Source organism: Crinia signifera, chromosome 7, assembly GCF_055691185.1.
Source record: "Crinia signifera chromosome 7, ASM5569118v1, whole genome shotgun sequence".
NCBI classification, from domain to species: domain Eukaryota; kingdom Metazoa; phylum Chordata; class Amphibia; order Anura; family Myobatrachidae; genus Crinia; species Crinia signifera.
Window position 1 is genome coordinate 106,754,930 of NC_139223.1, and position 14,756 is coordinate 106,769,685.

Sequence of the window (14,756 nt, forward strand, 5' to 3'; positions counted from 1 at the left end):
TTTGCCAGTAATGTGAAAAAACCTACAGCACCAGGTGTTCCCATGTGGTCTCCCACCCAAGTACTAACCAGGCCCAACACTGCTTAGCTTCCAAGATCAGACGAGATTGGGCCTATCCAATGTGGTATGGCTGTAGGTGAGATACATGCTCTTTTTTGACCTCTTCTCTTCTATCACCAGGTAAGCTAATAAAAAAGTTTCGTAACTGTTTTTGCTTACTGAAAAAAATCATGTGTTGGCAATGTAAAAAGACCTACAGGACATGATATTAGCAGGGGATCTTAAATTAAACGACTAAAGAGGCTCAACACTGTTTAGCTGCCAAAAGCAGTTGGAATTGGGCCTAAACAGTGTGGTAAGTCTTTAGGTGATGGCTATTGTGTATGTTTGACCTCTTCTAAATGTCTGTGCTGGCAATAAAAAGAAAAAGTTTCCAATTTAAATAGATAGAGAATAAAAACAATTTGCCAGTAATGTGAAAAAACCTACAGCACCTGGTGTTCCCATGTGGTCTCCCACCCAAGTACTAACCAGGCCCAACACTGCTTAGCTTCCAAGATCAGATGAGATTGGGCCTATCCAATGTGGTATGGCTGTAGGTGAGATACATGCTCTTTTTTGCCCTCTTCTCTTCTATCACCAGGTAAGCTAATAAAAAAGCTTCCTAACTGTTTTTGCTTACTGAAAAAAATCATGTGTTGGTAATGTAAAAAGACCTACAGGACATGATATTAGCAGGGGATCTTAAATTAAAATACTAAAGAGGCTCAACACTGTTTAGCTGCCAAAAGCAGTTGGAATTGGGCCTAAACAGTGTGGTAAGTCTTTAGGTGATGGCTATTGTGTATGTTTGACCTCTTCTAAATGTCTGTGCTGGCAATAAAAAGAAAAAGTTTCCAATTTAAATAGATAGAGAATAAAAACAATTTGCCAGTAATGTGAAAAAACCTACAGCACCTGGTGTTCCCATGTGGTCTCCCACCCAATTACTAACCAGGCCCAACACTTCTTATCTTCCAAGATCAGACGAGATTGGGCCTATCCAATGTGGTATGGCTGTAGGTGAGATACATGCACTTTTTTGCCCTCTTCTACTTATATCACCAGGTAAGCTAATAAAAAAGTTTCCTAACTGTTTTGGCTTAATTAAAAAAATCATGTTTTGGTAATGTAAAAAGACCTACAGGACATGATATTAGCAGGGGATCTTAAATTAAACTACTAAAGAGGCTCAACACTGTTTAGCTGCCAAAAGCAGTTGGAATTGGGCCTAAACAGTGTGGTAAGTCTTTAGGTGATGGCTATTGTGTCTGTTTGACCTCTTACAAATGTCTCTACAGGCAATAAAAAGAAAAAGTTTCCAATTTAAATAGCTAGAGAATAAAAACAATTTGCCAGTAATGTGAAAAAACCTACAGCACCTGGTGTTCCCATTTGGTCTCCCACCAAAGTACTAACCAGGCCCAACACTGCTTAGCTTCCAAGATCAGACGAGATTGGGCATATCCAATGTGGTATGGCTGTAGGTGAGATACAGGCACTTTTTTGCCCTCTTCTACTTCTATCACCAGGTAAGCTAATAAAAAAGTTTCGTAACTGTTTTTGCTTACTGAAAAAAATCATGTGTTGGCAATGTAAAAAGACCTACAGGACATGATATTAGCAGGGGATCTTAAATTAAACGACTAAAGAGGCTCAACACTGTTTAGCTGCCAAAAGCAGTTGGAATTGGGCCTAAACAGTGTGGTAAGTCTTTAGGTGATGGCTATTGTGTATGTTTGACCTCTTCTAAATGTCTGTGCTGGCAATAAAAAGAAAAAGTTTCCAATTTAAATAGATAGAGAATAAAAACAATTTGCCAGTAATGTGAAAAAACCTACAGCACCTGGTGTTCCCATGTGGTCTCCCACCCAAGTACTAACCAGGCCCAACACTGCTTAGCTTCCAAGATCAGATGAGATTGGCCCTATCCAATGTGGTATGGATGTAGGTGAGATACATGCACTTTTTTGCCCTCTTCTACTTCTATCACCAGGTAAGCTAATAAAAAAGTTTCCTAACTGTTTTGGCTTAATGAAAAAAATCATGTTTTGGTAATGTAAAAAGACCTACAGGACATGATATTAGCAGGGGATCTTAAATGAAACAACTAAAGAGGCTCATACACTGTTTAGCTGCCAAAAGCAGTTGGAATTGGGCCTAAACAGTGTGGTAAGTCTTTAGGTGATGGCTATTGTGTCTGTTTGACCTCTTCCAAATGTCTGTACTGGCAATAAAAAGAAAAAGTTTCCAATTTAAATAGCTAGATAATAAAAACAATTTGCCAGTAATGTGAAAAAACCTACAGCACCAGGTGTTCCCATGTGGTCTCCCACCCAAGTACTAACCAGGCCCAACACTGCTTAGCTTCCAAGATCAGACGAGATTGGGCCTATCCAATGTGGTATGGCTGTAGGTGAGATACATGCTCTTTTTTGCCCTCTTCTCTTCTATCACCAGGTAAGCTAATAAAAAAGCTTCCTAACTGTTTTTGCTTACTGAAAAAAATCATGTGTTGGTAATGTAAAAAGACCTACAGGACATGATATTAGCAGGGGATCTTAAATTAAAATACTAAAGAGGCTCAACACTGTTTAGCTGCCAAAAGCAGTTGGAATTGGGCCTAAACAGTGTGGTAAGTCTTTAGGTGATGGCTATTGTGTATGTTTGACCTCTTCTAAATGTCTGTGCTGGCAATAAAAAGAAAAAGTTTCCAATTTAAATAGATAGAGAATAAAAACAATTTGCCAGTAATGTGAAAAAACCTACAGCACCAGGTGTTCCCATGTGGTCTCCCACCCAAGTACTAACCAGGCCCAACACTGCTTAGCTTCCAAGATCAGACGAGATTGGGCCTATCCAATGTGGTATGGCTGTAGGTGAGATACATGCTCTTTTTTGACCTCTTCTCTTCTATCACCAGGTAAGCTAATAAAAAAGCTTCCTAACTGTTTTTGCTTACTGAAAAAAATCATGTGTTGGTAATGTAAAAAGACCTACAGGACATGATATTAGCAGGGGATCTTAAATTAAACTACTAAAGAGGCTTAACACTGTTTAGCTGCCAAAAGCAGTTGGAATTGGGCCTAAACAGTGTGGTAAGTCTTTAGGTGATGGCTATTGTGTCTGTTTGACCTCTTCCAAATGTCTGTACTGGCAATAAAAAGAAAAAGTTTCCAATTTAAATAGCTAGAGAATAAAAACAATTTGCCAGTAATGTGAAAAAACCTACAGCACCAGGTGTTCCCATGTGGTCTCCCACCAAAGTACTAACCAGGCCCAACACTGCTTAGCTTCCAAGATCAGACGAGATTGGGCCTATCCAATGTGGTATGGCTGTAGGTGAGATACATGCTCTTTTTTGCCCTCTTCTCTTCTATCACCAGGTAAGCTAATAAAAAAGCTTCCTAACTGTTTTTGCTTACTGAAAAAAATCATGTGTTAGTAATGTAAAAAGACCTACAGGACATGATATTAGCAGGGGATCTTAAATTAAACTACTAAAGAGGCTCAACACTGTTTAGCTGCCAAAAGCAGTTGGAATTGGGCCTAAACAGTGTGGTAAGTCTTTAGGTGATGGCTATTGTGTCTGTTTGACCTCTTACAAATGTCTCTACAGGCAATAAAAAGAAAAAGTTTCCAATTTAAATAGCTAGAGAATAAAAACAATTTGCCAGTAATGTGAAAAAACCTACAGCACCTGGTGTTCCCATGTGGTCTCCCACCCAAGTACTAACCAGGCCCAACACTGCTTAGCTTCCAAGACCAGACGAGATTGGGCATATCCAATGTGGTATGGCTGTAGGTGAGATAAAGGCACTTTTTTGCCCTCTTCTACTTCTATCACCAGGTAAGCTAATAAAAAAGTTTCGTAACTGTTTTTGCTTACTGAAAAAAATCATGTGTTGGCAATGTAAAAAGACCTACAGGACATGATATTAGCAGGGGATCTTAAATTAAACTACTAAAGAGGCTCAACACTGTTTAGCTGCCAAAAGCAGTTGGAATTGGGCCTAAACAGTGTGGTAAGTCTTTAGGTGATGGCTATTGTGTATGTTTGACCTCTTCTAAATGTCTGTGCTGGCAATAAAAAGAAAAAGTTTCCAATTTAAATAGATAGAGAATAAAAACAATTTGCCAGTAATGTGAAAAAACCTACAGCACCTGGTGTTCCCATGTGGTCTCCCACCCAAGTACTAACCAGGCCCAACACTGCTTAGCTTCCAAGATCAGACGAGATTGGGCCTATCCAATGTGGTATGGCTGTAGGTGAGATACATGCACTTTTTTGCCCTCTTCTACTTCTATCACCAGGTAAGCTAATAAAAAAGTTTCCTACCTGTTTTGGCTTAATGAAAAAAATCATGTTTTGGTAATGTAAAAAGACCTACAGGACATGATATTAGCAGGGGATCTTAAATGAAACTACTAAAGAGGCTCATACACTGTTTAGCTGCCAAAAGCAGTTGGAATTGGGCCTAAACAGTGTGGTAAGTCTTTAGGTGATGGCTATTGTGTCTGTTTGACCTCTTCCAAATGTCTGTACTGGCAATAAAAAGAAAAAGTTTCCAATTTAAATAGCTAGAGAATAAAAACAATTTGCCAGTAATGTGAAAAAACCTACAGCACCAGGTGTTCCCATGTGGTCTCCCACCCAAGTACTAACCAGGCCCAACACTGCTTAGCTTCCAAGATCAGACGAGATTGGGCCTATCCAATGTGGTATGGCTGTAGGTGAGATACATGCTCTTTTTTGACCTCTTCTCTTCTATCACCAGGTAAGCTAATAAAAAAGCTTCCTAACTGTTTTTGCTTACTGAAAAAAATCATGTGTTGGTAATGTAAAAAGACCTACAGGACATGATATTAGCAGGGGATCTTAAATTAAACTACTAAAGAGGCTCAACACTGTTTAGCTGCCAAAAGCAGTTGGAATTGGGCCTAAACAGTGTGGTAAGTCTTTAGGTGATGGCTATTGTGTCTGTTTGACCTCTTACAAATGTCTCTACAAGCAATAAAAAGAAAAAGTTTCCAATTTAAATAGCTAGAGAATAAAAACAATTTGCCAGTAATGTGAAAAAACCTACAGCACCTGGTGTTCCCATGTGGTCTCCCACCCAAGTACTAACCAGGCCCAACACTGCTTAGCTTCCAAGATCAGATGAGATTGGGCCTATCCAATGTGGTATGGCTGTAGGTGAGATACATGCACTTTTTTGCCCTCTTCTACTTCTATCACCAGGTAAGCTAATAAAAAAGCTTCGTAACTGTTTTTGCTTACTGAAAAAAATCATGTGTTGGCAATGTAAAAAGACCTACAGGACATGATATTAGCAGGGGATCTTAAATTAAACGACTAAAGAGGCTCAACACTGTTTAGCTGCCAAAAGCAGTTGGAATTGGGCCTAAACAGTGTGGTAAGTCTTTAGGTGATGGCTATTGTGTATGTTTGACCTCTTCTAAATGTCTGTGCTGGCAATAAAAAGAAAAAGTTTCCAATTTAAATAGATAGAGAATAAAAACAATTTGCCAGTAATGTGAAAAAACCTACAGCACCTGGTGTTCCCATGTGGTCTCCCACCCAAGTACTAACCAAGCCCAACACTGCTTAGCTTCCAAGATCAGATGAGATTGGGCCTATCCAATGTGGTATGGCTGTAGGTGAGATACATGCTCTTTTTTGCCCTCTTCTCTTCTATCACCAGGTAAGCTAATAAAAAAGCTTCCTAACTGTTTTTGCTTACTGAAAAAAATCATGTGTTGGTAATGTAAAAAGACCTACAGGACATGATATTAGCAGGGGATCTTAAATTAAAATACTAAAGAGGCTCAACACTGTTTAGCTGCCAAAAGCAGTTGGAATTGGGCCTAAACAGTGTGGTAAGTCTTTAGGTGATGGCTATTGTGTATGTTTGACCTCTTCTAAATGTCTGTGCTGGCAATAAAAAGAAAAAGTTTCCAATTTAAATAGATAGAGAATAAAAACAATTTGCCAGTAATGTGAAAAAACCTACAGCACCTGGTGTTCCCATGTGGTCTCCCACCCAATTACTAACCAGGCCCAACACTTCTTAGCTTCCAAGATCAGACGAGATTGGGGCTATCCAATGTGGTATGGCTGTAGGTGAGATACATGCACTTTTTTGCCCTCTTCTACTTATATCACCAGGTAAGCTAATAAAAAAGTTTCCTAACTGTTTTGGCTTAATTAAAAAAATCATGTTTTGGTAATGTAAAAAGACCTACAGGACATGATATTAGCAGGGGATCTTAAATTAAACTACTAAAGAGGCTCAACACTGTTTAGCTGCCAAAAGCAGTTGGAATTGGGCCTAAACAGTGTGGTAAGTCTTTAGGTGATGGCTATTGTGTCTGTTTGACCTCTTACAAATGTCTCTACAGGCAATAAAAAGAAAAAGTTTCCAATTTAAATAGCTAGAGAATAAAAACAATTGGTACTTGTTTCCTAGAACGGCCACAACGATTTAGATCGTTGTGGTCGTAAGATAAAAAATCGGATCGATCGCATCGCATGCGATTTGGTCGCATGCGATGCGACCGATCCGACCGACCGATTTTTCACCCGATTTTTTTTTTTTTCACATGATTATTTTCAATTGCCCCCCCAAATGTTACTAAGTGGGCTAGACCCCACGATAGACGTCAACCCGAAGCGTGGCGAGCGCAGCGAGCCCGCGAGGGGCGGCGGTGCGCGTCCTCCGACCTTTTCATTCCCCTACTATCCACTAGGGCGTGGAGTGAGAATAGAATAGTGTGGCGAGCGCAGCGAGCCACCGAGCCCGAAGCGTGGCGAGCGCAGCGAGCCCCGCGAGGGGACGCGTATAACTTCACAGGTATACGCGTCCCCTCGCGGGGCTCGCTGCGCTCGCCACGCTTCGGGCTCGGTGGCTCGCTGCGCTCGCCACACTATTCTATTCTCACTCCACGCCCTAGTGGATAGTAGGGGAATGAAAAGGTCAGAGGACGCGCACCGCCGCCCCTCGCGGGCTCGCTACGCTCGCCACGCTTCGGGTTGACGTCTATCGTGGGGTCATGGCGGGCACATAAAAAATGTGAAATGGGTCATATTGGCCCATTTCACCTTTTTTATCATTTTTCCCTATGTGAGATGGACTTAATCAAGCCCATCTCATCTTGTGCCATTATAATGGCACAAGACCGACCGATTTCAATGTTAAAAGATTTTTTAACATTGAAGTCTATGGAAAAATCGGGTCAATCGGTCGGTCGCATCGCGGCCGATTTTAATTGGTCGCGACCGACCGATTGACCCGATTTCTGTCAATCAAATGGAAAAAATTGTAAAAAATCGGCCACATCGTGAGGATCGTGTCCCTTAATTAAGAGCCACGATCACTCACGATTGTGGCCGTTCTAGGAAACAAGTACCAAACAATTTGCCAGTAATGTGAAAAAACCTACAGCACCTGGTGTTCCCATGTGGTCTCCCACCCAAGTACTAACCAGGCCAAACACTGCTTAGCTTCCAAGATCAGACGAGATTGGGCATATCCAATGTGGTATGGCTGTAGGTGAGATACAGGCACTTTTTTGCCCTCTTCTACTTCTATCACCAGGTAAGCTAATAAAAAAGTTTCGTAACTGTTTTTGCTTACTGAAAAAAATCATGTGTTGGCAATGTAAAAAGACCTACAGGACATGATATTAGCAGGGGATCTTAAATTAAACTACTAAAGAGGCTCAACACTGTTTAGCTGCCAAAAGCAGTTGGAATTGGGCCTAAACAGTGTGGTAAGTCTTTAGGTGATGGCTATTGTGTATGTTTGACCTCTGCTAAATGTCTGTGCTGGCAATAAAAAGAAAAAGTTTCCAATTTAAATAGATAGAGAATAAAAACAATTTGCCAGTAATGTGAAAAAACCTACAGCACCAGGTGTTCCCATGTGGTCTCCCACCCAAGTACTAACCAGGCCCAACACTGCTTAGCTTCCAAGATCAGACGAGATTGGGCCTATCCAATGTGGTATGGCTGTAGGTGAGATACATGCTCTTTTTTGCCCTCTTCTCTTCTATCACCAGGTAAGCTAATAAAAAAGCTTCCTAACTGTTTTTGCTTACTGAAAAAAATAATGTGTTGGTAATGTAAAAAGACCTACAGGACATGATATTAGCAGGGGATCTTAAATTAAAATACTAAAGAGGCTCAACACTGTTTAGCTGCCAAAAGCAGTTGGAATTGGGCCTAAACAGTGTGGTAAGTCTTTAGGTGATGGCTATTGTGTATGTTTGACCTCTTCTAAATGTCTGTGCTGGCAATAAAAAGAAAAAGTTTCCAATTTAAATAGATAGAGAATAAAAACAATTTGCCAGTAATGTGAAAAAACCTACAGCACCTGGTGTTCCCATGTGGTCTCCCACCCAATTACTAACCAGGCCCAACACTTCTTAGCTTCCAAGATCAGACGAGATTTGGGCTATCCAATGTGGTATGGCTGTAGGCGAGATACATGCACTTTTTTGCCCTCTTCTACTTATATCACCAGGTAAGCTAATAAAAAAGTTTCCTAACTGTTTTGGCTTAATTAAAAAAATCATGTTTTGGTAATGTAAAAAGACCTACAGGACATGATATTAGCAGGTGATCTTAAATTAAACTACTAAAGAGGCTCAACACTGTTTAGCTGCCAAAAGCAGTTGGAATTGGGCCTAAACAGTGTGGTAAGTCTTTAGGTGATGGCTATTGTGTCTGTTTGACCTCTTACAAATGTCTCTACAGGCAATAAAAAGAAAAAGTTTCCAATTTAAATAGCTAGAGAATAAAAACAATTTGCCAGTAATGTGAAAAAACCTACAGCACCTGGTGTTCCCATGTGGTCTCCCACCCAAGTACTAACCAGGACAAACACTGCTTAGCTTCCAAGATCAGACAAGATTGGGCATATCCAATGTGGTATGGCTGTAGGTGAGATACAGGCACTTTTTTGCCCTCTTCTACTTCTATCACCAGGTAAGCTAATAAAAAAGTTTCGTAACTGTTTTTGCTTACTGAAAAAAATCATGTGTTGGCAATGTAAAAAGACCTACAGGACATGATATTAGCAGGGGATCTTAAATTAAACTACTAAAGAGGCTCAACACTGTTTAGCTGCCAAAAGCATTTGGAATTGGGCCTAAACAGTGTGGTAAGTCTTTAGGTGATGGCTATTGTGTATGTTTGACCTCTGCTAAATGTCTGTGCTGGCAATAAAAAGAAAAAGTTTCCAATTTAAATAGATAGAGAATAAAAACAATTTGCCAGTAATGTGAAAAAACCTACAACACCTGGTGTTCCCATGTGGTCTCCCACCCAAGTACTAACCAGGCCCAACACTGCTTAGCTTCCAAGATCAGATGAGATTGGCCCTATCCAATGTGGTATGGCTGTAGGTGAGATACATGCACTTTTTTGCCCTCTTCTACTTCTATCACCAGGTAAGCTAATAAAAAAAGTTTCCTAACTGTTTTGGCTTAATGAAAAAAATCATGTTTTGGTAATGTAAAAAGACCTACAGGACATGATATTAGCAGGGGATCTTAAATGAAACAACTAAAGAGGCTCATACACTGTTTAGTTGCCAAAAGCAGTTGGAATTGGGCCTAAACAGTGTGGTAAGTCTTTAGGTGATGGCTATTGTGTCTGTTTGACCTCTTCCAAATGTCTGTACTGGCAATAAAAAGAAAAAGTTTCCAATTTAAATAGCTAGAGAATAAAAACAATTTGCCAGTAATGTGAAAAAACCTACAGCACCAGGTGTTCCCATGTGGTCTCCCACCCAAGTACTAACCAGGCCCAACACTGCTTAGCTTCCAAGATCAGACGAGATTGGGCCTATCCAATGTGGTATGGCTGTAGGTGAGATACATGCTCTTTTTTGCCCTCTTCTCTTCTATCACCAGGTAAGCTAATAAAAAAGCTTCCTAACTGTTTTTGCTTACTGAAAAAAATCATGTGTTGGTAATGTAAAAAGACCTACAGGACATGATATTAGCAGGGGATCTTAAATTAAAATACTAAAGAGGCTCAACACTGTTTAGCTGCCAAAAGCAGTTGGAATTGGGCCTAAACAGTGTGGTAAGTCTTTAGGTGATGGCTATTGTGTATGTTTGACCTCTTCTAAATGTCTGTGCTGGCAATAAAAAGAAAAAGTTTCCAATTTAAATAGATAGAGAATAAAAACAATTTGCCAGTAATGTGAAAAAACCTACAGCACCTGGTGTTCCCATGTGGTCTCCCACCCAATTACTAACCAGGCCCAACACTTCTTAGCTTCCAAGATCAGACGAGATTTGGGCTATCCAATGTGGTATGGCTGTAGGCGAGATACATGCACTTTTTTGCCCTCTTCTACTTATATCACCAGGTAAGCTAATAAAAAAGTTTCCTAACTGTTTTGGCTTAATTAAAAAAATCATGTTTTGGTAATGTAAAAAGACCTACAGGACATGATATTAGCAGGTGATCTTAAATTAAACTACTAAAGAGGCTCAACACTGTTTAGCTGCCAAAAGCAGTTGGAATTGGGCCTAAACAGTGTGGTAAGTCTTTAGGTGATGGCTATTGTGTCTGTTTGACCTCTTACAAATGTCTCTACAGGCAATAAAAAGAAAAAGTTTCCAATTTAAATAGCTAGAGAATAAAAACAATTTGCCAGTAATGTGAAAAAACCTACAGCACCTGGTGTTCCCATGTGGTCTCCCACCCAAGTACTAACCAGGACAAACACTGCTTAGCTTCCAAGATCAGACAAGATTGGGCATATCCAATGTGGTATGGCTGTAGGTGAGATACAGGCACTTTTTTGCCCTCTTCTACTTCTATCACCAGGTAAGCTAATAAAAAAGTTTCGTAACTGTTTTTGCTTACTGAAAAAAATCATGTGTTGGCAATGTAAAAAGACCTACAGGACATGATATTAGCAGGGGATCTTAAATTAAACTACTAAAGAGGCTCAACACTGTTTAGCTGCCAAAAGCATTTGGAATTGGGCCTAAACAGTGTGGTAAGTCTTTAGGTGATGGCTATTGTGTATGTTTGACCTCTGCTAAATGTCTGTGCTGGCAATAAAAAGAAAAAGTTTCCAATTTAAATAGATAGAGAATAAAAACAATTTGCCAGTAATGTGAAAAAACCTACAACACCTGGTGTTCCCATGTGGTCTCCCACCCAAGTACTAACCAGGCCCAACACTGCTTAGCTTCCAAGATCAGATGAGATTGGCCCTATCCAATGTGGTATGGCTGTAGGTGAGATACATGCACTTTTTTGCCCTCTTCTACTTCTATCACCAGGTAAGCTAATAAAAAAAGTTTCCTAACTGTTTTGGCTTAATGAAAAAAATCATGTTTTGGTAATGTAAAAAGACCTACAGGACATGATATTAGCAGGGGATCTTAAATGAAACAACTAAAGAGGCTCATACACTGTTTAGTTGCCAAAAGCAGTTGGAATTGGGCCTAAACAGTGTGGTAAGTCTTTAGGTGATGGCTATTGTGTCTGTTTGACCTCTTCCAAATGTCTGTACTGGCAATAAAAAGAAAAAGTTTCCAATTTAAATAGCTAGAGAATAAAAACAATTTGCCAGTAATGTGAAAAAACGTACAGCACCAGGTGTTCCCATGTGGTCTCCCACCCAAGTACTAACCAGGCCCAACACTGCTTAGCTTCCAAGATCAGACGAGATTGGGCCTATCCAATGTGGTATGGCTGTAGGTGAGATACATGCTCTTTTTTGCCCTCTTCTCTTCTATCACCAGGTAAGCTAATAAAAAAGCTTCCTAACTGTTTTTGCTTACTGAAAAAAATCATGTGTTGGTAATGTAAAAAGACCTACAGGACATGATATTAGCAGGGGATCTTAAATTAAAATACTAAAGAGGCTCAACACTGTTTAGCTGCCAAAAGCAGTTGGAATTGGGCCTAAACAGTGTGGTAAGTCTTTAGGTGATGGCTAATGTGTATGTTTGACCTCTTCTAAATGTCTGTGCTGGCAATAAAAAGAAAAAGTTTCCAATTTAAATAGATAGAGAATAAAAACAATTTGCCAGTAATGTGAAAAAACCTACAGCACCAGGTGTTCCCATGTGGTCTCCCACCCAAGTACTAACCAGGCCCAACGCTGCTTAGCTTCCAAGATCAGACGAGATTGGGCCTATCCAATGTGGTATGGCTGTAGGTGAGATACATACTCTTTTTTGACCTCTTCTCTTCTATCACCAGGTAAGCTAATAAAAAAGCTTCCTAACTGTTTTGGCTTACTGAAAAAAATCATGTGTTGGTAATGTAAAAAGACCTACAGGACATGATATTAGCAGGGGATCTTAAATTAAACTACTAAAGAGGCTTAACACTGTTTAGCTGCCAAAAGCAGTTGGAATTGGGCCTAAACAGTGTGGTAAGTCTTTAGGTGATGGCTATTGTGTATGTTTGACCTCTTCTAAATGTCTGTGCTGGCAATAAAAAGAAAAAGTTTCCAATTTAAATAGATAGAGAATAAAAACAATTTGCCAGTAATGTGAAAAAACCTACAGCACCTGGTGTTCCCATGTGGTCTCCCACCCAATTACTAACCAGGCCCAACACTTCTTAGCTTCCAAGATCAGACGAGATTGGGGCTATCCAATGTGGTATGGCTGTAGGTGAGATACATGCACTTTTTTGCCCTCTTCTACTTATATCACCAGGTAAGCTAATAAAAAAGTTTCCTAACTGTTTTGGCTTAATTAAAAAAATCATGTTTTGGTAATGTAAAAAGACCTACAGGACATGATATTAGCAGGGGATCTTAAATTAAACTACTAAAGAGGCTCAACACTGTTTAGCTGCCAAAAGCAGTTGGAATTGGGCCTAAACAGTGTGGTAAGTCTTTAGGTGATGGCTATTGTGTCTGTTTGACCTCTTACAAATGTCTCTACAGGCAATAAAAAGAAAAAGTTTCCAATTTAAATAGCTAGAGAATAAAAACAATTTGCCAGTAATGTGAAAAAACCTACAGCACCTGGTGTTCCCATGTGGTCTCCCACCCAAGTACTAACCAGGCCAAACACTGCTTAGCTTCCAAGATCAGACGAGATTGGGCATATCCAATGTGGTATGGCTGTAGGTGAGATACAGGCACTTTTTTGCCCTCTTCTACTTCTATCACCAGGTAAGCTAATAAAAAAGTTTCGTAACTGTTTTTGCTTACTGAAAAAAATCATGTGTTGGCAATGTAAAAAGACCTACAGGACATGATATTAGCAGGGGATCTTAAATTAAACTACTAAAGAGGCTCAACACTGTTTAGCTGCCAAAAGCAGTTGGAATTGGGCCTAAACAGTGTGGTAAGTCTTTAGGTGATGGCTATTGTGTATGTTTGACCTCTGCTAAATGTCTGTGCTGGCAATAAAAAGAAAAAGTTTCCAATTTAAATAGATAGAGAATAAAAACAATTTGCCAGTAATGTGAAAAAACCTACAACACCTGGTGTTCCCATGTGGTCTCCCACCCAAGTACTAACCAGGCCCAACACTGCTTAGCTTCCAAGATCAGATGAGATTGGCCCTATCCAATGTGGTATGGCTGTAGGTGAGATACATGCACTTTTTTGCCCTCTTCTACTTCTATCACCAGGTAAGCTAATAAAAAAAGTTTCCTAACTGTTTTGGCTTAATGAAAAAAATCATGTTTTGGTAATGTAAAAAGACCTACAGGACATGATATTAGCAGGGGATCTTAAATGAAACAACTAAAGAGGCTCATACACTGTTTAGTTGCCAAAAGCAGTTGGAATTGGGCCTAAACAGTGTGGTAAGTCTTTAGGTGATGGCTATTGTGTCTGTTTGACCTCTTCCAAATGTCTGTACTGGCAATAAAAAGAAAAAGTTTCCAATTTAAATAGCTAGAGAATAAAAACAATTTGCCAGTAATGTGAAAAAACCTACAGCACCAGGTGTTCCCATGTGGTCTCCCACCCAAGTACTAACCAGGCCCAACACTGCTTAGCTTCCAAGATCAGACGAGATTGGGCCTATCCAATGTGGTATGGCTGTAGGTGAGATACATGCTCTTTTTTGCCCTCTTCTCTTCTATCACCAGGTAAGCTAATAAAAAAGCTTCCTAACTGTTTTTGCTTACTGAAAAAAATCATGTGTTGGTAATGTAAAAAGACCTACAGGACATGATATTAGCAGGGGATCTTAAATTAAAATACTAAAGAGGCTCAACACTGTTTAGCTGCCAAAAGCAGTTGGAATTGGGCCTAAACAGTGTGGTAAGTCTTTAGGTGATGGCTATTGTGTATGTTTGACCTCTTCTAAATGTCTGTGCTGGCAATAAAAAGAAAAAGTTTCCAATTTAAATAGATAGAGAATAAAAACAATTTGCCAGTAATGTGAAAAAACCTACAGCACCTGGTGTTCCCATGTGGTCTCCCACCCAAGTACTAACCAAGCCCAACACTGCTTAGCTTCCAAGATCAGATGAGATTGGGCCTATCCAATGTGGTATGGCTGTAGGTGAGATACATGCTCTTTTTTGCCCTCTTCTCTTCTATCACCAGGTAAGCTAATAAAAAAGCTTCCTAACTGTTTTTGCTTACTGAAAAAAATCATGTGTTGGTAATGTAAAAAGACCTACAGGACATGATATTAGCAGGGGATCTTAAATTAAAATACTAAAGAGGCTCAACACTGTTTAGCTGCCAAAAGCAGTTGGAATT

General features: G+C 39.7%; 23 non-coding genes and 7 pseudogenes across 23 annotated transcripts; all 30 read right to left on the minus strand.

Moving 5' to 3' along the window:
- Positions 1-19: 19 nt before the first annotated feature.
- Positions 20-138, minus strand: LOC146022275 (5S ribosomal RNA). The gene has a single exon (XR_014451740.1). It is a non-coding gene; the product is annotated as a 5S ribosomal RNA (ribosomal RNA).
- Positions 139-482: 344 nt separating this feature from the next.
- On the minus strand, positions 483-601 carry LOC146021522 (5S ribosomal RNA). The gene has a single exon (XR_014451004.1). It is a non-coding gene; the product is annotated as a 5S ribosomal RNA (ribosomal RNA).
- A 344-nt stretch (positions 602-945) lies between these two features.
- LOC146024855 (5S ribosomal RNA) lies at positions 946-1,064 on the minus strand (annotated as a pseudogene).
- Positions 1,065-1,409: 345 nt separating this feature from the next.
- On the minus strand, positions 1,410-1,528 carry LOC146021743 (5S ribosomal RNA). The gene has a single exon (XR_014451220.1). It is a non-coding gene; the product is annotated as a 5S ribosomal RNA (ribosomal RNA).
- A 345-nt stretch (positions 1,529-1,873) lies between these two features.
- On the minus strand, positions 1,874-1,992 carry LOC146024544 (5S ribosomal RNA). Its single transcript, XR_014453920.1, has one exon. It is a non-coding gene; the product is annotated as a 5S ribosomal RNA (ribosomal RNA).
- Positions 1,993-2,338: 346 nt separating this feature from the next.
- Positions 2,339-2,457, minus strand: LOC146022276 (5S ribosomal RNA). Its single transcript, XR_014451741.1, has one exon. It is a non-coding gene; the product is annotated as a 5S ribosomal RNA (ribosomal RNA).
- A 344-nt stretch (positions 2,458-2,801) lies between these two features.
- Positions 2,802-2,920, minus strand: LOC146022278 (5S ribosomal RNA). Its single transcript, XR_014451743.1, has one exon. It is a non-coding gene; the product is annotated as a 5S ribosomal RNA (ribosomal RNA).
- A 344-nt stretch (positions 2,921-3,264) lies between these two features.
- Positions 3,265-3,383, minus strand: LOC146022651 (5S ribosomal RNA). Its single transcript, XR_014452097.1, has one exon. It is a non-coding gene; the product is annotated as a 5S ribosomal RNA (ribosomal RNA).
- Positions 3,384-3,727: 344 nt separating this feature from the next.
- On the minus strand, positions 3,728-3,846 carry LOC146021675 (5S ribosomal RNA). The gene has a single exon (XR_014451152.1). It is a non-coding gene; the product is annotated as a 5S ribosomal RNA (ribosomal RNA).
- Positions 3,847-4,191: 345 nt separating this feature from the next.
- LOC146021987 (5S ribosomal RNA) lies at positions 4,192-4,310 on the minus strand. The gene has a single exon (XR_014451455.1). It is a non-coding gene; the product is annotated as a 5S ribosomal RNA (ribosomal RNA).
- Positions 4,311-4,656: 346 nt separating this feature from the next.
- On the minus strand, positions 4,657-4,775 carry LOC146022279 (5S ribosomal RNA). Its single transcript, XR_014451744.1, has one exon. It is a non-coding gene; the product is annotated as a 5S ribosomal RNA (ribosomal RNA).
- Positions 4,776-5,119: 344 nt separating this feature from the next.
- On the minus strand, positions 5,120-5,238 carry LOC146021524 (5S ribosomal RNA). The gene has a single exon (XR_014451006.1). It is a non-coding gene; the product is annotated as a 5S ribosomal RNA (ribosomal RNA).
- A 345-nt stretch (positions 5,239-5,583) lies between these two features.
- On the minus strand, positions 5,584-5,702 carry LOC146022698 (5S ribosomal RNA). The gene has a single exon (XR_014452143.1). It is a non-coding gene; the product is annotated as a 5S ribosomal RNA (ribosomal RNA).
- Positions 5,703-6,046: 344 nt separating this feature from the next.
- On the minus strand, positions 6,047-6,165 carry LOC146024869 (5S ribosomal RNA; annotated as a pseudogene).
- A 1,310-nt stretch (positions 6,166-7,475) lies between these two features.
- LOC146023148 (5S ribosomal RNA) lies at positions 7,476-7,594 on the minus strand. Its single transcript, XR_014452575.1, has one exon. It is a non-coding gene; the product is annotated as a 5S ribosomal RNA (ribosomal RNA).
- Positions 7,595-7,939: 345 nt separating this feature from the next.
- On the minus strand, positions 7,940-8,058 carry LOC146022280 (5S ribosomal RNA). The gene has a single exon (XR_014451745.1). It is a non-coding gene; the product is annotated as a 5S ribosomal RNA (ribosomal RNA).
- A 344-nt stretch (positions 8,059-8,402) lies between these two features.
- LOC146025127 (5S ribosomal RNA) lies at positions 8,403-8,521 on the minus strand (annotated as a pseudogene).
- Positions 8,522-8,866: 345 nt separating this feature from the next.
- Positions 8,867-8,985, minus strand: LOC146024837 (5S ribosomal RNA; annotated as a pseudogene).
- A 345-nt stretch (positions 8,986-9,330) lies between these two features.
- LOC146024032 (5S ribosomal RNA) lies at positions 9,331-9,449 on the minus strand. Its single transcript, XR_014453429.1, has one exon. It is a non-coding gene; the product is annotated as a 5S ribosomal RNA (ribosomal RNA).
- Positions 9,450-9,796: 347 nt separating this feature from the next.
- Positions 9,797-9,915, minus strand: LOC146022281 (5S ribosomal RNA). Its single transcript, XR_014451746.1, has one exon. It is a non-coding gene; the product is annotated as a 5S ribosomal RNA (ribosomal RNA).
- Positions 9,916-10,259: 344 nt separating this feature from the next.
- Positions 10,260-10,378, minus strand: LOC146025128 (5S ribosomal RNA; annotated as a pseudogene).
- A 345-nt stretch (positions 10,379-10,723) lies between these two features.
- LOC146024838 (5S ribosomal RNA) lies at positions 10,724-10,842 on the minus strand (annotated as a pseudogene).
- Positions 10,843-11,187: 345 nt separating this feature from the next.
- On the minus strand, positions 11,188-11,306 carry LOC146024033 (5S ribosomal RNA). Its single transcript, XR_014453430.1, has one exon. It is a non-coding gene; the product is annotated as a 5S ribosomal RNA (ribosomal RNA).
- A 347-nt stretch (positions 11,307-11,653) lies between these two features.
- On the minus strand, positions 11,654-11,772 carry LOC146023802 (5S ribosomal RNA). Its single transcript, XR_014453206.1, has one exon. It is a non-coding gene; the product is annotated as a 5S ribosomal RNA (ribosomal RNA).
- Positions 11,773-12,116: 344 nt separating this feature from the next.
- LOC146023470 (5S ribosomal RNA) lies at positions 12,117-12,235 on the minus strand. The gene has a single exon (XR_014452886.1). It is a non-coding gene; the product is annotated as a 5S ribosomal RNA (ribosomal RNA).
- Positions 12,236-12,579: 344 nt separating this feature from the next.
- LOC146024870 (5S ribosomal RNA) lies at positions 12,580-12,698 on the minus strand (annotated as a pseudogene).
- A 345-nt stretch (positions 12,699-13,043) lies between these two features.
- On the minus strand, positions 13,044-13,162 carry LOC146023149 (5S ribosomal RNA). Its single transcript, XR_014452576.1, has one exon. It is a non-coding gene; the product is annotated as a 5S ribosomal RNA (ribosomal RNA).
- A 345-nt stretch (positions 13,163-13,507) lies between these two features.
- On the minus strand, positions 13,508-13,626 carry LOC146024034 (5S ribosomal RNA). Its single transcript, XR_014453431.1, has one exon. It is a non-coding gene; the product is annotated as a 5S ribosomal RNA (ribosomal RNA).
- Positions 13,627-13,973: 347 nt separating this feature from the next.
- Positions 13,974-14,092, minus strand: LOC146022282 (5S ribosomal RNA). Its single transcript, XR_014451747.1, has one exon. It is a non-coding gene; the product is annotated as a 5S ribosomal RNA (ribosomal RNA).
- A 344-nt stretch (positions 14,093-14,436) lies between these two features.
- Positions 14,437-14,555, minus strand: LOC146022699 (5S ribosomal RNA). Its single transcript, XR_014452144.1, has one exon. It is a non-coding gene; the product is annotated as a 5S ribosomal RNA (ribosomal RNA).
- Between the last annotated feature and the right edge of the window lie 201 nt (positions 14,556-14,756).